Source organism: Mobula birostris, chromosome 24, assembly GCF_030028105.1.
Source record: "Mobula birostris isolate sMobBir1 chromosome 24, sMobBir1.hap1, whole genome shotgun sequence".
NCBI lineage: Eukaryota > Metazoa > Chordata > Chondrichthyes > Myliobatiformes > Myliobatidae > Mobula > Mobula birostris.
In genome coordinates, this window is record NC_092393.1 from 24,408,589 (window position 1) to 24,424,471 (window position 15,883).

Genomic DNA, 15,883 nt, shown 5'->3' on the forward strand with positions numbered 1-15,883 from the left:
CACTAACATTTCAGAACGTTTCACAGATAGTACATGGTGCAGAATTGTAATAGTACATCTAGAATTGCAGATTTATACCAAGCTAGGAACATATACATGATAAACAAAAGACTTAGATATTTCTCTGACCTTATCAAAATATGTCAGACATCACTGGAAATTATACATCCCATCTGATGAATGGGGAGAAGGTATAGTTATCTTGCATGCTCACACTGTCTGAAAATTTGGAAATCATGACCTCTACGCTCATCGAAATCAGCAATATGTATTGACAAACTTGGATGATGAGAGGTGTCATAAATTGTGTCAAACAAGAGGAAGCATAGATAAATCTTGGGAAGCTGAAATCAGACAGGGCCCTTAAGGAATAGAAAAAAGCAAACAGAATAGAAACACATGAACAGGCAGGGGATGGAGGAACATAGGCCACATACAGGAAAATGGAATTCATTTAAATTGGCATTATGGTCAGTATCAAATCAAATCAAGCTTAATTATCATTCAACCATTCAGGGATAGATCCAAATGAAATAATATCCCTCTGTGGAAAACATACACAACACATTCAAAATAGCGGGCAAAAAAACATAGTCACACAAAAATAAATTCATTTATATAGCCCAAGTCCCTGAGCCAGAGATCCCGCAAATTAATGGTACAGTTCTTTGCAATCTAGCCTGTCATTCCACCGATCGAAAACTGGAGGGCAGCACTGACGGGAGAGGTCAGCCCCCAACTGAGCACGGATGCCACACTGTACCTCAGTGTCTCCTCTCCTGGACTGCAGCAGCAGGCAAGCCCACAGCTTGAGGCCTGGTTCTCGCAACAACCGAGGCTACACAGCTCCCATGCCGCCTGTAGCATCACCAAACAAGGGAAACAGGCCTGCAGCATCTTACATTATCAATGTCAAACAGGGTCTTGCGATCGCAAGCGAAACATCAAAGACAATCACCTGCGTCTACACTGCACGCCGCCTTCACACACCATCTCCAATGTCTCCGATGCAATTTCTCCAAACCCAATCTGGCTCCTACCACACCCCAGCCACACCCATTCCGATCTCACTGTTGGCATAAACTTGCAGTACCCGAAGTTCTTGGAGTCCAGTATTGTCTTGCGATCATAAAAAACACATCTAACAAAGAAAAAAAACATCTTTGGTTGGCCCCCAAATGCACCACCATCTTACTGGAAGTATAGACATTGTGGGCCAAAGGGCCTGCTTCTGTGCTGTACTGTTCTATATTCTAAAATCAGTGATCATGGCATTGCCCTTTGGACAACACTACAGTTTGTAAAGCAACTATTCACTGCAACTCAAGTTCCTGTTACTTAGCCAATTTTCCATCCGTGTTGGTACGGTCCATTTTATTCGAAGGTTTTCAATTACAATTGCACACCAATCATGTAGCACCTTAACAAAACTCTTTTGGAAGTCCGCATCAACCACATTTCCTCTCACCAACCCCTTCTACTGCTTTATCAAAAAAAAACCCTAACAAATGAATTGGATATGTTTTGTCTTTAGCAAAGCCATGCTGGTTTTTTCTCATCGGTTCATACTAGTCTCAGAGACAGCTAATTCTGCCCTTGATTATCATCTCTGGAAAGTTCCCCACCACTGAGGTCAAATTAAGTGCATGGTAATTGCTCAGTTCATCCAGGCATCCTTTTGAACAAGGGTGGAACATTTGCAATATTTCATTTTCAATATTCCCTGCCTTGCTTCCCTCAACAGTCTGGGATGCATGGCATCTGGAAGAAGTGATCTATCCACCTAACTGTGAGCTTTTCTCATACCTCCTTTTTATCAATTGGAAACTTCACCAACCTCTTCTCTGGTAACGATGTATGTGAAATACCCATTTAGAACCACGGCCGCACTCTCTGTCTCCAAAACAAGTTTCCTTTTTTGATCGCTGATTAGCAACAACTCTTACAACCTTTTTCAAGTTCAAACATCTTGAGAATTTTGTTCTCTCTTTTTTGTTTGCTGCCAGATTTTTCTTATGTTCTCCCTTTGCCTTTCTGACCATCTTTTTAACACTCCTTGCAATCACCCTGCTTCTCAGATGTGTTAGCAGCTGGGTTAGAACACTCTCTGTGTCAGGGACTTTCAGACAGAAAGGTGGATTTCTTGAGATACTGGATTATAGCTTGGCACATCGGAATTCCATTTTTACATCACTTAGTTGCTCAAGTACTATTCTGCTTTATTTACTTCCCTCCACAATAAATACTTCAAAAAATAGTAAAAAATATTTTCAATGAACAATTTAAAATCTAGGGATCTATTTTCCTTAACTTAATTTCTTGGCTCAAATGTTTCATTAACCAGGAAATGAAGCTGTCATAAATAACTTACTTCCAGTAATTATTTATTTGGATCTTCTGGCAGTGTTGGTTTATAAAAACACGCTCTATGATTCAGAACTCACCTAGAGTTAAAACAGGAATTAAGTTGTTTAAGCCTTGCCATGTTTGTATTGCACTGATTACAGGTTAAGTTACATTACTGCATGCACTCTATTGTACTCTTCCTATTCCCCAGCAGACAGACAGGATCAAATGATCAGGTGGCTCAACATGTGGCTTTACCCAATGATACTGACAACTGATACCTGGGTAAACAGACTATAGTGGTGAATCATGCCTGTAACGTAACTCCTTTCTTCAGACTGATCTGTCGGCTTCAAATTTCCCTTTATATTACCTACAGCAAATTCGTAAACATGTTGACTGTTTTACCTACAATGTGCGCAAAGGAAATCTCACATCATTATTTGCTGTGTTTATGGCTGGTGACAAAGTTAACTTTTAGCATTAATCGTGTGAAACCTTTTGCAAACTGCTTTCCCCACATAAATGACCACAATACTGTACTCTGTTCAAACTCAAACTGTCAAGACCTCTCCTTCTTAAAGAGTGGTTACAAATCAAAGCAGCCTCTAGAGTTTCACTGTTATTTTACACTGACATTTAAAAAAATCAGTAAAAGTGCTCTCTAGTGTAAGGTGGATTTAAATTGTCACCATTTATCTTTGGTGATGCTAACTCATCTGCTATATTTCAATATAACCACATTTGGTGACCTATAGCAGTCTGGCTGAATCAAAACAAGCAGGTAGATTTAAAAACGTGAGCTACAGGAATGTTATAGATAGCCTCAAACTATTCCTTGTCCTGTTATTCCCTAAACTGACGACTTGCCCTGATTAAAATTGGATTAAAACGAGACAGGATATAATTTTAACTCAACACCTAGTAAAAGAAATTCATTGTTTCTCATTCTCTGTTAACTTCAACTGGAACATAATTGAACACAATATTCACCCAATTGTTTGGGGTTTATGATGAGCAGTGAGGTTAAAATTTCATTACGGCACAAGTATGTGACAGTGGGGAAGAGAAAGTAACAAAGAAATGGATTTAATAACAGACAGAAACAGAAAGAGGAACGTAATTTCAAGACAGACAAAAGGCAAAACTATTAGAGATGTAAGGGGAAATTAAAAGTGAGGTCAGACAAAAGCCAGACATAAAAAAGATTGGACAACTCAGAGAAAATGGGGAGAATAATAAAAAGGGGAATGCAATAGAAAGGTAGATGCATTGTCATGCATTTTTATGAATGCAGTGCAGTATAAGTATTGCCGGCTCTCATCAAAAATGTCTATTAAATTCTTCTTAACAGGATTCTGACTTCTGCAATGATATTACTAATATCAGGACATTAGTCAGAGCAGTATGAGGAAATCAGTCAGAATAATCTCCGGGACTCTTAGACAGAATGATGTGTTTTTCAGTTACTAGATTATGTTTCATCCTGTAATCTTAGCATACGTGTCCCATTTGGAAAGGATACGTCTTTCCATAGCCTGGTTGCTTAATAGGGAACAGAATGCAAATGTGGGAAGCCATAAGAAGGGGGGTGGGGTGGGGAGGCTATTGTTCAATGCCTTTAAGAGGAGCAAGAGTTTAAATAAGGTGGTCCATTGTGAAAAAATGGCAGCAGTGAAGAATCTGGAAACAATACATACAGTAAGATGTTATAAAATTAATTACTTCACATTTTATTTCTTTGGGAGCGGAAATGAAGAAACAAATTTGTACAATTCATCACTGCAGTTCTTGAATGAATACTTAATACACAAGTTCAGATTTCGATCACTTCAGTGCTGCTATTGCATATAAAGTAAGCTGATGCTGATGTTAAAATACCACTGAGGCATACTGGCACAAACATAGTTACAAATGTTGTGCAAGAACAATCCTTGCTCTAATTTGTATTTTACTCACATCGTGTATGCTCTCCAAACAAAAGGATGGGAAATTTGTTCTTTTGAATTCCTCTCTGCTTGGCACATCCCCATGGCAATTAGATTGAGGCTGAGAAGGAAGAGTGTGGGAGACTGCTGATATATGCGTGTGTCTTTCTGTTCAGCAGAACAACGTTTTGAAATTTAAGCTCGCTGTGCCGCCATAGCAGCTTTGATTCTCATAACTTTCCCTGGCAATGAAAATTGTTCATGGCACTAAGGCAAAATTAGATGAGCGCAGAACAAGACTGGTACTGAACAACTCATGAATGCCTTATCACTAATATAAAGATAGAAGTTAACTTAGCGAAAATGCTAAAATGTTGGATCTAGAAGAAAAGCACAAGAAGGGAAATACAAAACTAAAAGGAAGGGCACTTGATATTGGAACAACTCGGAGATGGCAAAAAGCTCCCTATTATGGGACTCTTCCAGCACTGAGGGTCTTCACTCCACAACACGTATCAGAAATGCATCAAAGAAAGTCACTCCTAACTTGGTGTGTAACTGGATCTCTTGCCTACAGAGAATTGATGCACTGACAGCAAAATATCCCAAGGCTCTTCATAGTAGATGGATTGGACTAAGATTTACACACAAGCTTTGAACTTATGCGGTGCCTTTTATCGGTGTTATGCAATCCATAATTTATGTTACTCAGAGTAAATTATGTCGGTGGTATTTCTAAGTGAAAATATGCCAACAGTAAAAGGGAGCCCAGTCCCTCTGGTAGCAATCTATATTAGCATAATTGACTTCTTCCTGGCTTCAGATGCACAGCAATTGTTCGTCACGTAATACTAATTCCAGGTTAGGCCGACTTAAAATGGAGCTCGAAGCTTCACACAATGACTGTTGTGACACTAGAAGTACATTCCACGACACTGCAGTTTTACTCCAGATTTAAAGCACACACTAAAAGTGTTAATAGCCTTTGAAGGTGACCAAATGCCTTTCTTTAAGTCCATAAGACATGCTACAGTTAACAGGGAATTATATCTACAGCTCTTGGCTTCACAGCTGCTCATTTAAGGGTGACCCAGTGGTGACCCTACTGGCAACACCCCAACCACTGGAGGCTTTACGACTGGCAAAGTATTTCACTGACAAGGTTTCTGGTACCTGAGACAGGAGGCAAGTCATGTCCTATTTCCAAAGGGTCCTGAGAACACATCATCCCCAAGCAACCTGCTAGTAAAGTTGGGTTTTCTAGACCTGCAATCACAGAGATTTGTCGCATTTTGCAGTGCCACCTTCAGTCAAGCACTCATTCCTCTGCTGATCTACGTGTAAAGGTGAAGGTTGTAGTGACTCCCAATCCCTTGGTCAGTGGATTGTTCCAGATGGGTACAGCAGCTCTATACCATATTCTTACAGTTGCACCATGGAAGTTATTGAGGATCTCTACTGATGAGGAAAATGTGGCATCTTGGAGTCTAAGCTTCGCTCAGCAACGCTGACTTCCCAGGACTGAAGGTGTCCATTGACCACACTCACGTACCACCAGAGCTCTGATTACATCAATAGGCTTCCATTACCTTAATATGCAGCTGCCTGCCCCTCATGAGAAACATTTTGTCATGTTGAATGATATGCTTCTGAGAAATCTGAGGGAATCTAACTGATGAACATTTTCTGCAGCCTGGAACAAGTGAAGCATTAGGTTCAGTCCAATTTGGTGATTCACTATATTCATTCTTTAGCATGCTGTGAATTCCTGAAATTTGAAGTTTGCTGCTACTTGCATTATGAGATAGTCACAATTACAACACTTTATTCTTATGGGGATTCTTATGGGAGAGGATATTAGCAGAGAATTCTCTCTCATATTGGTCTGTCCATGGCACAGATTGTGCATTGCTATTCAAGTAGGTGTAGATTTAATATCACTTTACCTTGGAGCAGTGGTTTTCAATTTGCATCAACCCACGATGAATATAATTAATATTAATAACTCAACAAATCAATGCCCAACAATATCACTCAATGTGATATTGTCTTAAGCCATTATGAATTCCCACAGAATGTATCATAACTCCAAACTATAAATTTGCGTGATGGATACAAGTACAGATTAGGTATCACCTTATTTCTTTTGTAATCTGTTTATTCTATTATGAAGTAAACCACATAAATACATTGATTGTTATGTGTTTAATCTACATGGTTTGGCATTTATTACCATAGTCTCAGAGAAGATGCCTAAAGATTAGGAAACAAGACAGGGTTTGTCTCATCTGCTGTGTGCAAATTGCAACAACAGAGATTTCCATTTCATCTGCTCCCCTTCTACACAGGGCCACAGTTTGGTTCATAAGGGAATGATTATGCAGATAAGTATGATTCCTGATTCTGAGTATTGGGGGAATAGCTTATGCTTTGTAGCTAAGAGGTTAAAATCTAAACAAATTCATGTAAATTAATTCTGAAATAACTTCCTGATGGCTGCTGGTGCCAATAATAATAATAAAGTTAATGAAGTCTGAAAGCCTGAGGCTGGACTGTGCACACCTAATGAACAAGGTAAATAATGCAAGCCTTACATGGACTTGTAACTGATTGTTTGATAAGTCAGACAAAGGGAAATGTTTCAAGTTATGGTCCAGTACATATTAAAACTTCTAATATCAAGACACTTTAGCCTGGTTGTCTTTGATAGGAAGTCATTGTAAATACTGGGAAAATGGAAGAAGGAACTCTCTAATTCTTTGCTCCAGAAGCAGTAGCAATGCCTGGCTCTGAGATCGATTTCTTTTTTAAATCCAACAACGCAATCCCATGACAACTGAGAGCGGTTACGGCTCAGCATAGTAGAGATTCCAGCTGGGGGGGTGGTAGAGCAGACACTTCGACATTTTAGAAAACAAAGTGAACAACAGTCACTGGTGTCATTGCAACAGTTTCTCATCTCGGTCTATGCATCTCTTTTTCATGATATTACCCTGTTATTAACAGTGACAAAACTAGGTGCACGGCTACATACTTCTGTCAGTAAAAGAAGCATTTCATTCCAAATGAGATGAACTTCATTTGCAAATAAATAAAGTTCATTATGGAAATGGCCATCATTCATCAACATTTAAAGGAATAAGTGTAGAGAACTTGGAGAGATAATTAGATGCAGAATACCAGAAAGAAGTATGCAGTTTCCATGATGGATAATTAAATGGGGCCCTGACCAGTCTTGATGTTAAGTACAAAGCTACACGAGCTGTAATCGCACATGTGTGTGTGTGTGTTTGCGTGTGTGTGTGTGTGTGTGTGTTTCAACAAATGCTGCACATTATGCCACCTGTCAGGGTGTTTGGTGGGTAAAGATTATTATTAGATTCACTAGATCCCTGTTCATAACGTGTCATGTGCTTCCATATGGTTGAAACTGCAGAAAATATTAAAATCCCGAGGAATACAAAAAACTAACTTTATTCAAAACAAATCACTTGCGAAATAATTTCCCAATTGCTATGTGTCAAAAAAGGATAATAAACTTAACATTTGAAACCTCAAGCATTTTCTGATCTGTAGTTAGTTATACACACCTAATAAAAAGGTCAAATAAATCAGGATAAATCAAGAAAGTCTAATATATCAAACTGTGACTGACTGAGCCAAACAGTAAGGTTTTAAGTAACAATTACAGTTGAACCTCAATATGTGAATATCATACAATAGAAACTTTTAAAATGGCCATACATTGTACCATTCTTTAAAAATATACACTGTGACTAGATCTCCTTACCCATTTTTTCCATTACGTTTAACATGTGCTGTGCATTTCAGACTGTTATAGGCTCTTTAAGCTGGTGAATAACCTTAGGCAACCTTTTAAAAACTGAAAATTCCATATTTGGTCTTTTGATATACAGGCAAAATTTCAGCTATCCATTTACATAGTAATCAGGTTTATTTCAATCCTTGCTATTCACACTCTATGATCTGTACACAACTTTCATTTACCATAAAGAACTCTATTGTGCTCCACAGATCATTTGATAGTCTATCTCTGCCTATCTCTTTGCTCCTCAGACTTATTCCGAATCAGTAAGCTTCTTGAATACACATGGAGAACACACTGAATGAACTTAAAACTACTAATCAGTGCTGCTTAAATAAAAAATGCTTCACCATTAAGGTTGTCAATTCATGCCTACATTTTAACATAAGGCAGATTACTTTCTCAGCTATGGTATCGGGAAAATAGGAATGAAACGGGTATATTATGAAATGCTGGCAAAACTCAGCAAGTCAGGCAGCATCTGCACAAGCAGAAACAGTATTAATGTTTCATAACAACACACATCAAAGTTGCTGGAGAACGCAGCAGGCCAGGCAGCATCTCTAGGAAGAGGTACAGTCCACGTTTCGGGCCGAGACCCTTCGTGAAGGGTCTCAGCTCGAAATGTCAACTGTACCATTTGGACAGATAACAGGTTGTGTGGGGCAAAAGTGCTTGTTTCAATGTTTTGTAGTTCATGTGCCATGTAAAGCTAATCTTTATCTTTAAATAACAGTTGGAATTGCAAGAAACACTCAGCAGGTTAGGCAGCGTCCATGGAGAGGGGAAGAGTTTTTCAGGTTTGGGATTGGTCATTAAAGTCTGGCCCAGCAGTGTAAATAAATAATACTGAGAACGTGAGTTGCAGAAGCCTTGATAGAGAGTCTGTAAGTCCCCTCGGCCTGAAACGTCAGTCCTGACGAAGGGTCTCGGCCTGAAACGTCAGTCCTGACGAAGGGTCTCGGCCTGAAATGTCGACTGTACCTCTTCCTAGAGATGCTGCCTGGCCTGCTGCGTTCACCAGCAACTTTGATGTGTGTTGCTTGAATTTCCAGCATCTGCAGAATTCCTCATGTTAACGTTTCATAATCTTTGACGTTGCTGTCTGACTTGCTGAGTGTTTCGAGGATTTTCTGTTTTTGTTTCATAGTTTTTTCTGTTCAGGGGCATATTATCAAGGTTGAATTTTATTTGTCTCCATTTGCATACACTTGAGGTTTATTAAAGGTGAATCAGTGGATATTTTGACCACCATTGTCTGCTGTGACTTTAGTAAATGTTGCAATATCCTCAACTAATTCTGTCTCCCCACCATTCTTTAAGACCCAAGCAACGTCTTCAGTAAAGCATTTGATTACATCTCCTCGTGGCTCTGTTGTTGGCTCTGCAGCAGTTCTTTTATGAATACATCTTTGTGAGGGGCTTAATACGTTTTACAAAATGGAAATGGTTGCTGTCATTAATACCAAGTTAAATGTTTGAATAAGTGCTATGAGAGATTTCCAACAGAAACAAGAGAAGCAAGGCACCTTTACAACAGCCAAAAGATTCTTTGGGAGTTTTTGCCCATTGTTTTTGGCCCTATGCAAATTAGAAGCAATTACTTGCTCTCGGAATGTTGTCACGTAGGAGGCAAAAAGATTCTTTAACAATCAGCGTCTTTTTATTTTGTGTTGACACACCAAAACTATCAGAATTATTACTAGGACCACTTGTACCTCAGGTTTACCATATATTTGGGACTGAACAGGTTATTACAGCAAAGTTGCTCACTTAATGCATGAAAAGTTTCAGAGTACTTGGCTAACAATCAGCAGAGGTTACTGACTGAGCAACCTGTATTTCATTGTCAATTTTTTATTCATATTCTAATGTGTAATGCATTAAATACAACTTTATTTGAAGAATTTCTGGGTGCATGTCACAAGCCTGTTTCCATTCTGCATGTTTATCAGCCTACTATTAACACAAGGGATCCTGCAGATGCCAACTCCATGCCCGAACTCCAGATCCACCAACGATGGGACCCTGAAACTCTGCACTTACCGACTCATGTTATGGGGGTGCGGGGTCACTACCCTTCGGGCCTCCTGTCCCCATGGACCTCCTGTGGGGGATTCGCTGAGTGAGGGGAAGGGGGGCATGCCTGCCTGTATCTTTGCTGGTTTTGCCCACTGTGCTTGTCTCTGGCCTGGAGGATGTCCTTCATCCACATAGATGCTGGCCTACGGTTGCATAATATAGAGCAGAGACCTACACTTTGGCCTAACCTTTAACTCCCACATCCTTGTCCTTGAACCCTAATCTGACTCCAAAACCATCACAATGAACCTAACAAACAACTAAGTCTGATTCACTAATTTGGCAGAGATCGTCGCTTGGTGCCATGTTAACTAGAAGTTACGACCAACGTTCCCCCTCATTTTTTTCACAGCTGCGCGGACCAAACATTACTCTGAGCAGGAAATTTTTATCTGCGCGGGCACTTTAATAAAACATTATGTGAAAGAAAATCCTAGCTGCGTGGCAACAAAGGCTATGTGTGCGGGAGTATAGATAGATAGATATACTTTATTAATCCCGAGGGAAATTGGGTTTCATTACAGCCGCACCAACCAAGAATAGAGCGTAAATATAGTATTTCAGTTACTGTGCAGTCAGCCAACTGTTCTCCGGCTTTTAAAGAGAAAATTTTAAATTTATTGTTAGTTTGCACTGTATGTGACATATATTAGAAATTCTGTGACATTTTGGGAGCCAAGGAAGCGTAGCGGTTAACATGATGCTATTACAGCTTGGGGTATCAGAGTTCAAAGTTCAATTCCAATATCATCAGTAGGGAGTCTGTACGTCCTCCCCATGGAATGTGTGGGTTTTCCCTGAGTCCTCTGGTTTCCTCCCACAGTCCAGTGTTGCACTGATTACTAGATTAATTGGTCATTGTAAATTGTCGTGTGGGTTAAAGCAGGGGTTGCTGGATGGTGCAGCTCGAAGAGCCAGAAGGGCCTATAGCACACTGTATTACCTGTTTATGACCAGTTTTTACTGAATTAGACTGAAACAAAACAGAGCAACATGATGTAAAGTTCAGAGAAAGAATTCATCATTCAAATTTTTAAATAAAATGTTTTTGAATTTATGTTATCACATATCACACTCGGGAGCTGAGAGAAAGAAGACGATGGTCATCTAAATTTCAAAGAACTGAACCAACTCCTTCCCTGACTGTAAAAATCTCAAACTTTTTAACTAATCAGAGGCTTGATTACTTAAATTTCTATGAGTGTAACCAATAAATCAGAAATCACTGGAAATAATCTTCTCTGTGAAGAGAAATAATAGCATCTTAGGCTGATGAAACATTCTGATTACTCTGCAATTACCTACACATAGCTGTAACATAATTCCTACCAACTCATGAATCTATTACCGAATAATACTTATGGGAAAAATTCTGCTTTTGGTTCATCACCATCAACTGGTCTTGAGAAGCTCAGTAAGAGAGTCAAGTAAATCTCTTGCATTACAAGACAGCTCTTTGAGTTAAGAATATATGTGCAATGAGAGAACAGAATAGAATTCAGATGGAGAACCCACAAATGGTGAATTTTACTGACACTTCGAAATTAATCCCATTAAAATGGACTGAAGTCATTGCTGAATTGTGTGAGAATAGACAGGACTCCCACATAGACCATGAACCTCCTGTTGTTTCTCGCTGAAGAGGTCTGTGTATTAATGAAGCCAAAGATCTCACTTTTAGAAAACCTTTGCCCTGTTCAACATTTATATCCAAAATACCATCTGCCTGCCACTGCAGTTTGTGTTTGGACGAATCAGAAACAAGTGATTTGCCACAGATTTCTTCATTGAACCAAAGAAGTTTCACAACCCCACTATAACTTTTCCCCAAAATGTTGCCAAATTCACACAGTATAAACCTCTTAGCTAAACAAATTGGCTCCAAAACAATCGACAGAAGTACTTTTCTTAAATAAGCTGATTGAATGCCAGACCATAGTATGAGGCCTGTCTGACAGACTTTGCCATGAAAACTGTGTGCGCATTGTGTCCGTGTAGAGCCTTTTGATAAAGCTGTGCCCACACCAGGGTCACTCATGCAATTTAGTTGGACTACTTTTTATTTTTCAGTTTATTTTCTTGGCATTTGCACAGCCTAACGACTAACCTGTACAGTTCTTCATTCTTCTGCAATTTTAACCTGGATTTATTATGTTATTAGTTTATTATTCTCACTAAATTTAATTTTAGAGCTAATCAGATTCAACTTTTGTTCAACAAGAAATACAGTTAGAATTTTAATACTAAGCCTCTTGTATGTTCATAGCAAAAAATAGTTATTCTATATCTTTGAGTTGTGACAAAAATATTCTCAAATAAGTCTTAATTTTTGGTGTCAATATGCAGCAAATGTCAAAGGTCAGGATCCTGGTTGACATCTCTCATCATGCAACTGCCTGAACCAAAATGAAAATGGATACAACAGATATGGTGTTTCAAAACAGCAGGGGAGAGAGCCTCTGAGAGGTTTAAAAAAGTGCACATGAGTGAAAGATGTAGAGAAAAACATAGAGGAGAGAGAGGCTGAGGGTGACTAGAGCAAGACAGAAGATAAATGGGAAAGATTGGAAGAACTAAAGGAGACACTAATAATGGCAAGTTTGAGGACAAAGATAGTGACAGAGGAGTAAACAGCAGTGGATCAGTAGTGGAATTTTCAATTCTGTGTTACCCAGGAAGGAAAAAATAATGATGCATTACGAAAGCAGATAGCTGATTGGTTGGCGAATCAGAATCAGAATCCAGTTTTCGTATCACTGGCATATGTCGTTAAATTTGTTGACTTTGCGGCAGCAGTACATTGCAACACACAATAATAAAAACTGTGAAAATAGTTAAATAGTTAAATTAAATAAATAGGGCAAAAAAGTAGTGAGGCAGTGTTCATGGGTTTAATATCCATTCAGAAATCTGATCGCAGAGGGAAAAGAAGCTATTCCTGAATCATTGAGTGTGTGCCTTCAGGCTCCTGTACCTCCTTCCTGATGGTAGCAACGAGAAGAAGGCATGTCCTGGGTGATGGAGTTCCTTGATGATGGGTGCGGCCTTTTTGAGGCATCGCTCCATGAAGATGTCCTGGATGCTGGGGAGACTAGTATAGCATAATGGAGCTGACTGAGTTCACAATGTTCTTCGGCTTCTTTCAATCGTATGCAGTAGCACCCCCCCCCCCCCCCATACCAGACTGTGATGCAGCCAGTTAGAATTCTCTCCGTGGTACACCTGTAGAAATTTGTGGGAGTCTTTAGTGACATATAAAATTTCTTTAAACTCCTAATGAAATATAGCCACTGCAGTGAGCACTTGAGGTTCTTTTTCTCTATAGTAGGGTAGAAATCCAAATTAAGATTGTGACACTATAAAATACTGCATTTAAATTTATAGCTTTACAAATTAAATGTTGAAGTTTATTGAACAGGGACTTCAATTAACTCGGACAGTACAGTGGCACCTATAATAGGGCTTCTGCTTAACAGTCACAGCCACCTGAATTCAATCTGATCTTTGGTGTTGTTTGCCTGGAGCTTGCCCACTCTCTCTGTAACTGCATGTGTTTCCACCTGGTGCTCTGTTTTCCTCCCGCACCTCAAAAGACAAATGTGCAGGTTGCAAAGTGTGTAGAATCTTGCAGGAAGAGGGGGGTGTGGGCATGTGGATGGGAGTATGGGAAGAATAAAATTGGTTATGGTGAAAGTAGTGTAAAGACGGGTCTTTGATAGTTGAAGTGCACTGAGCGGGCTGAAGGACATTTTCAAAGCTTCATCTCTCTAGTGTTCTAAGTAAAACTACCAAGTCCAAGATGCAAACACAAGAGATGCTGCAGATGCTGGAAATCCAGAGTAAAACGCTCAGAGAGTCAGTCGTCACCTTATGGAAAGGAACAAAGAGTCGATGTTTCAGTCTCATAGACCGATCAGGGCTCATCAACCCTTTTCAGACGATGAATTATCTGTGCCTGAAACATCGATGCTGCCTGATCTGCTGAGCTCCTGTGTTTTCTGTGTTGATACAATGGCAGAGGTAAGAGATACAAGAGACTGTAGATGCTGGAACATGGAACAGCAAACAATCTGCGGGGAGAACTCAGTGGGTCAGGCAGCATCTACATAAAACATAGAACAGGAACGTGCCCTTCAGATCATGACACTATAATTAAACACTGAACAAAATTAATCCCTTCTGTCTACAGAATGTCCATATGCCTCCATTCTCTGCACATTCAAGTGCCTATCTAAAGGTTTTCTGTGCTTGCCTCAAATACCAACCTTAGCAGTACATTTCAGGCACCTAGATTTCTCTATATAAAAACTTGCCGTGCACATTTCGTAACTGCAGCTGTGCAGCTAAATTTCAGTCTTTTGGTTAATGGTTTTAGAATCTTACACTCCTTTCAAACAGTGATTCCCATATTTGATTAAAGTGATTGTTGTTGAAATTCATTTAAAAACTCAGAGACAATCAGTCACTGATTTTGGGCAAATTTTCAGAACTCCCCCCAAAAGCAGTGTGCTATTATTAAATAACACAGTCATTTCTAAGCAAGCTCTGAACTAATTTTTGCTGCACTCTGTACTCTGTACGTGGTAGTGCGTACTCTCAGAACCAGCAAAGAAATATTGGGGCATGACCAATTCTAAAATAAGAATCATTTTGATCTTTACAAGAAACTATCAGTGACATTTTTCCATTAATGTGACAATTTTTCCAACATATCTATCTGCTAATCTTATTTTAGTATGCGCTATATATACGGTTTCCTGCTTGAATACCAGGCAGCACCACGATTGTAAATGTACTTCTGAGGTTAAAAATTACACTGTTGGCACAGTGCAGCAGCTTGTTTTAGTGTGCTGCATGCATCAGTAAACTGTATCAGAACCAACTGGGGCTTTCCTTGAACAGTTTTGAATAAAGGTGAGAGAACTGTTTTTGCTCTCAGCTTAAAAATGCAGGATAAACTCTACCATTTCCAGCAACCTCTTCAGGGGAAAGTTGTAGTTGTGTTCCGTTGGATAAGTTCAAGAGTCGATATAATAACCCAACCTCAGCTCACTTCCCTCTCTGTTCTTGCCGACATCCAAGATGTCACCAAGAAAAGATCTTAAAATAAGAATCATCATGTTGGGAACCCATTTTAATACATCCCTTGTATATATTTTAGCAACATGTTACGAAAATTCTAAAATATAGTTGATAAAGGTAACAGAATCAACTAAAGGCCACTTTTAGTGCAGTACATCACAGAAGCAGTCTCTCAGCCCACAAATATTGTGCCAAAATAGCTAACTAATGATCCTTAATTAAAATATTTCCTTCTGCCTCCACATGGCCCATATTCCTCCAACTTCTTTGAGTGTGCTTAGCTAAGGGCCTCTTAGGTATCTCTGGAATATCTGCTTCCACCACCACCACTTTCCAGGTACTCACCTCTGGTCTTACTCTGCACATCCTCTCTAACCAATTTGACTATAAATGAAATTTGGCCTCTGTATTTATTCCACCCTCAGGCTTCCCATTTGAAATCTCCCTGGGTATTTTGGAAGTTACTGAATACAAAAGGATAAATAATATGAAAGCTCAGTGAATTCTCATTTGGCAAGTCATTGAAGGTTACATGGGAAAGTCAGGCTAGAATGTCATTTGAGGTCCTTATGAAGGATCTTGATTGATCAGCTATTTCTCTCCACAGATGCTGCCTGAT

The 15,883-nt window shown here is 39.4% G+C and overlaps 1 protein-coding gene across 10 annotated transcripts in view; it reads right to left on the minus strand.

The window, feature by feature from the left end:
- The window catches only part of b3gntl1 (UDP-GlcNAc:betaGal beta-1,3-N-acetylglucosaminyltransferase-like 1), a 385,172-nt gene that overhangs the window by 217,708 nt on the left and 151,581 nt on the right, over positions 1–15,883 (minus strand). The window contains exon 1 of one of the 10 annotated variants that reach the window (XM_072242377.1): positions 4,306–4,407. The exons of the other annotated variants lie outside the window; for them this stretch is intronic. The gene's annotated coding sequence lies outside the window, so the exon portion shown is untranslated. Of the gene's footprint in view, positions 1–4,305; positions 4,408–15,883 lie in introns of those variants that run through there. 10 annotated transcript variants of the gene reach the window in all.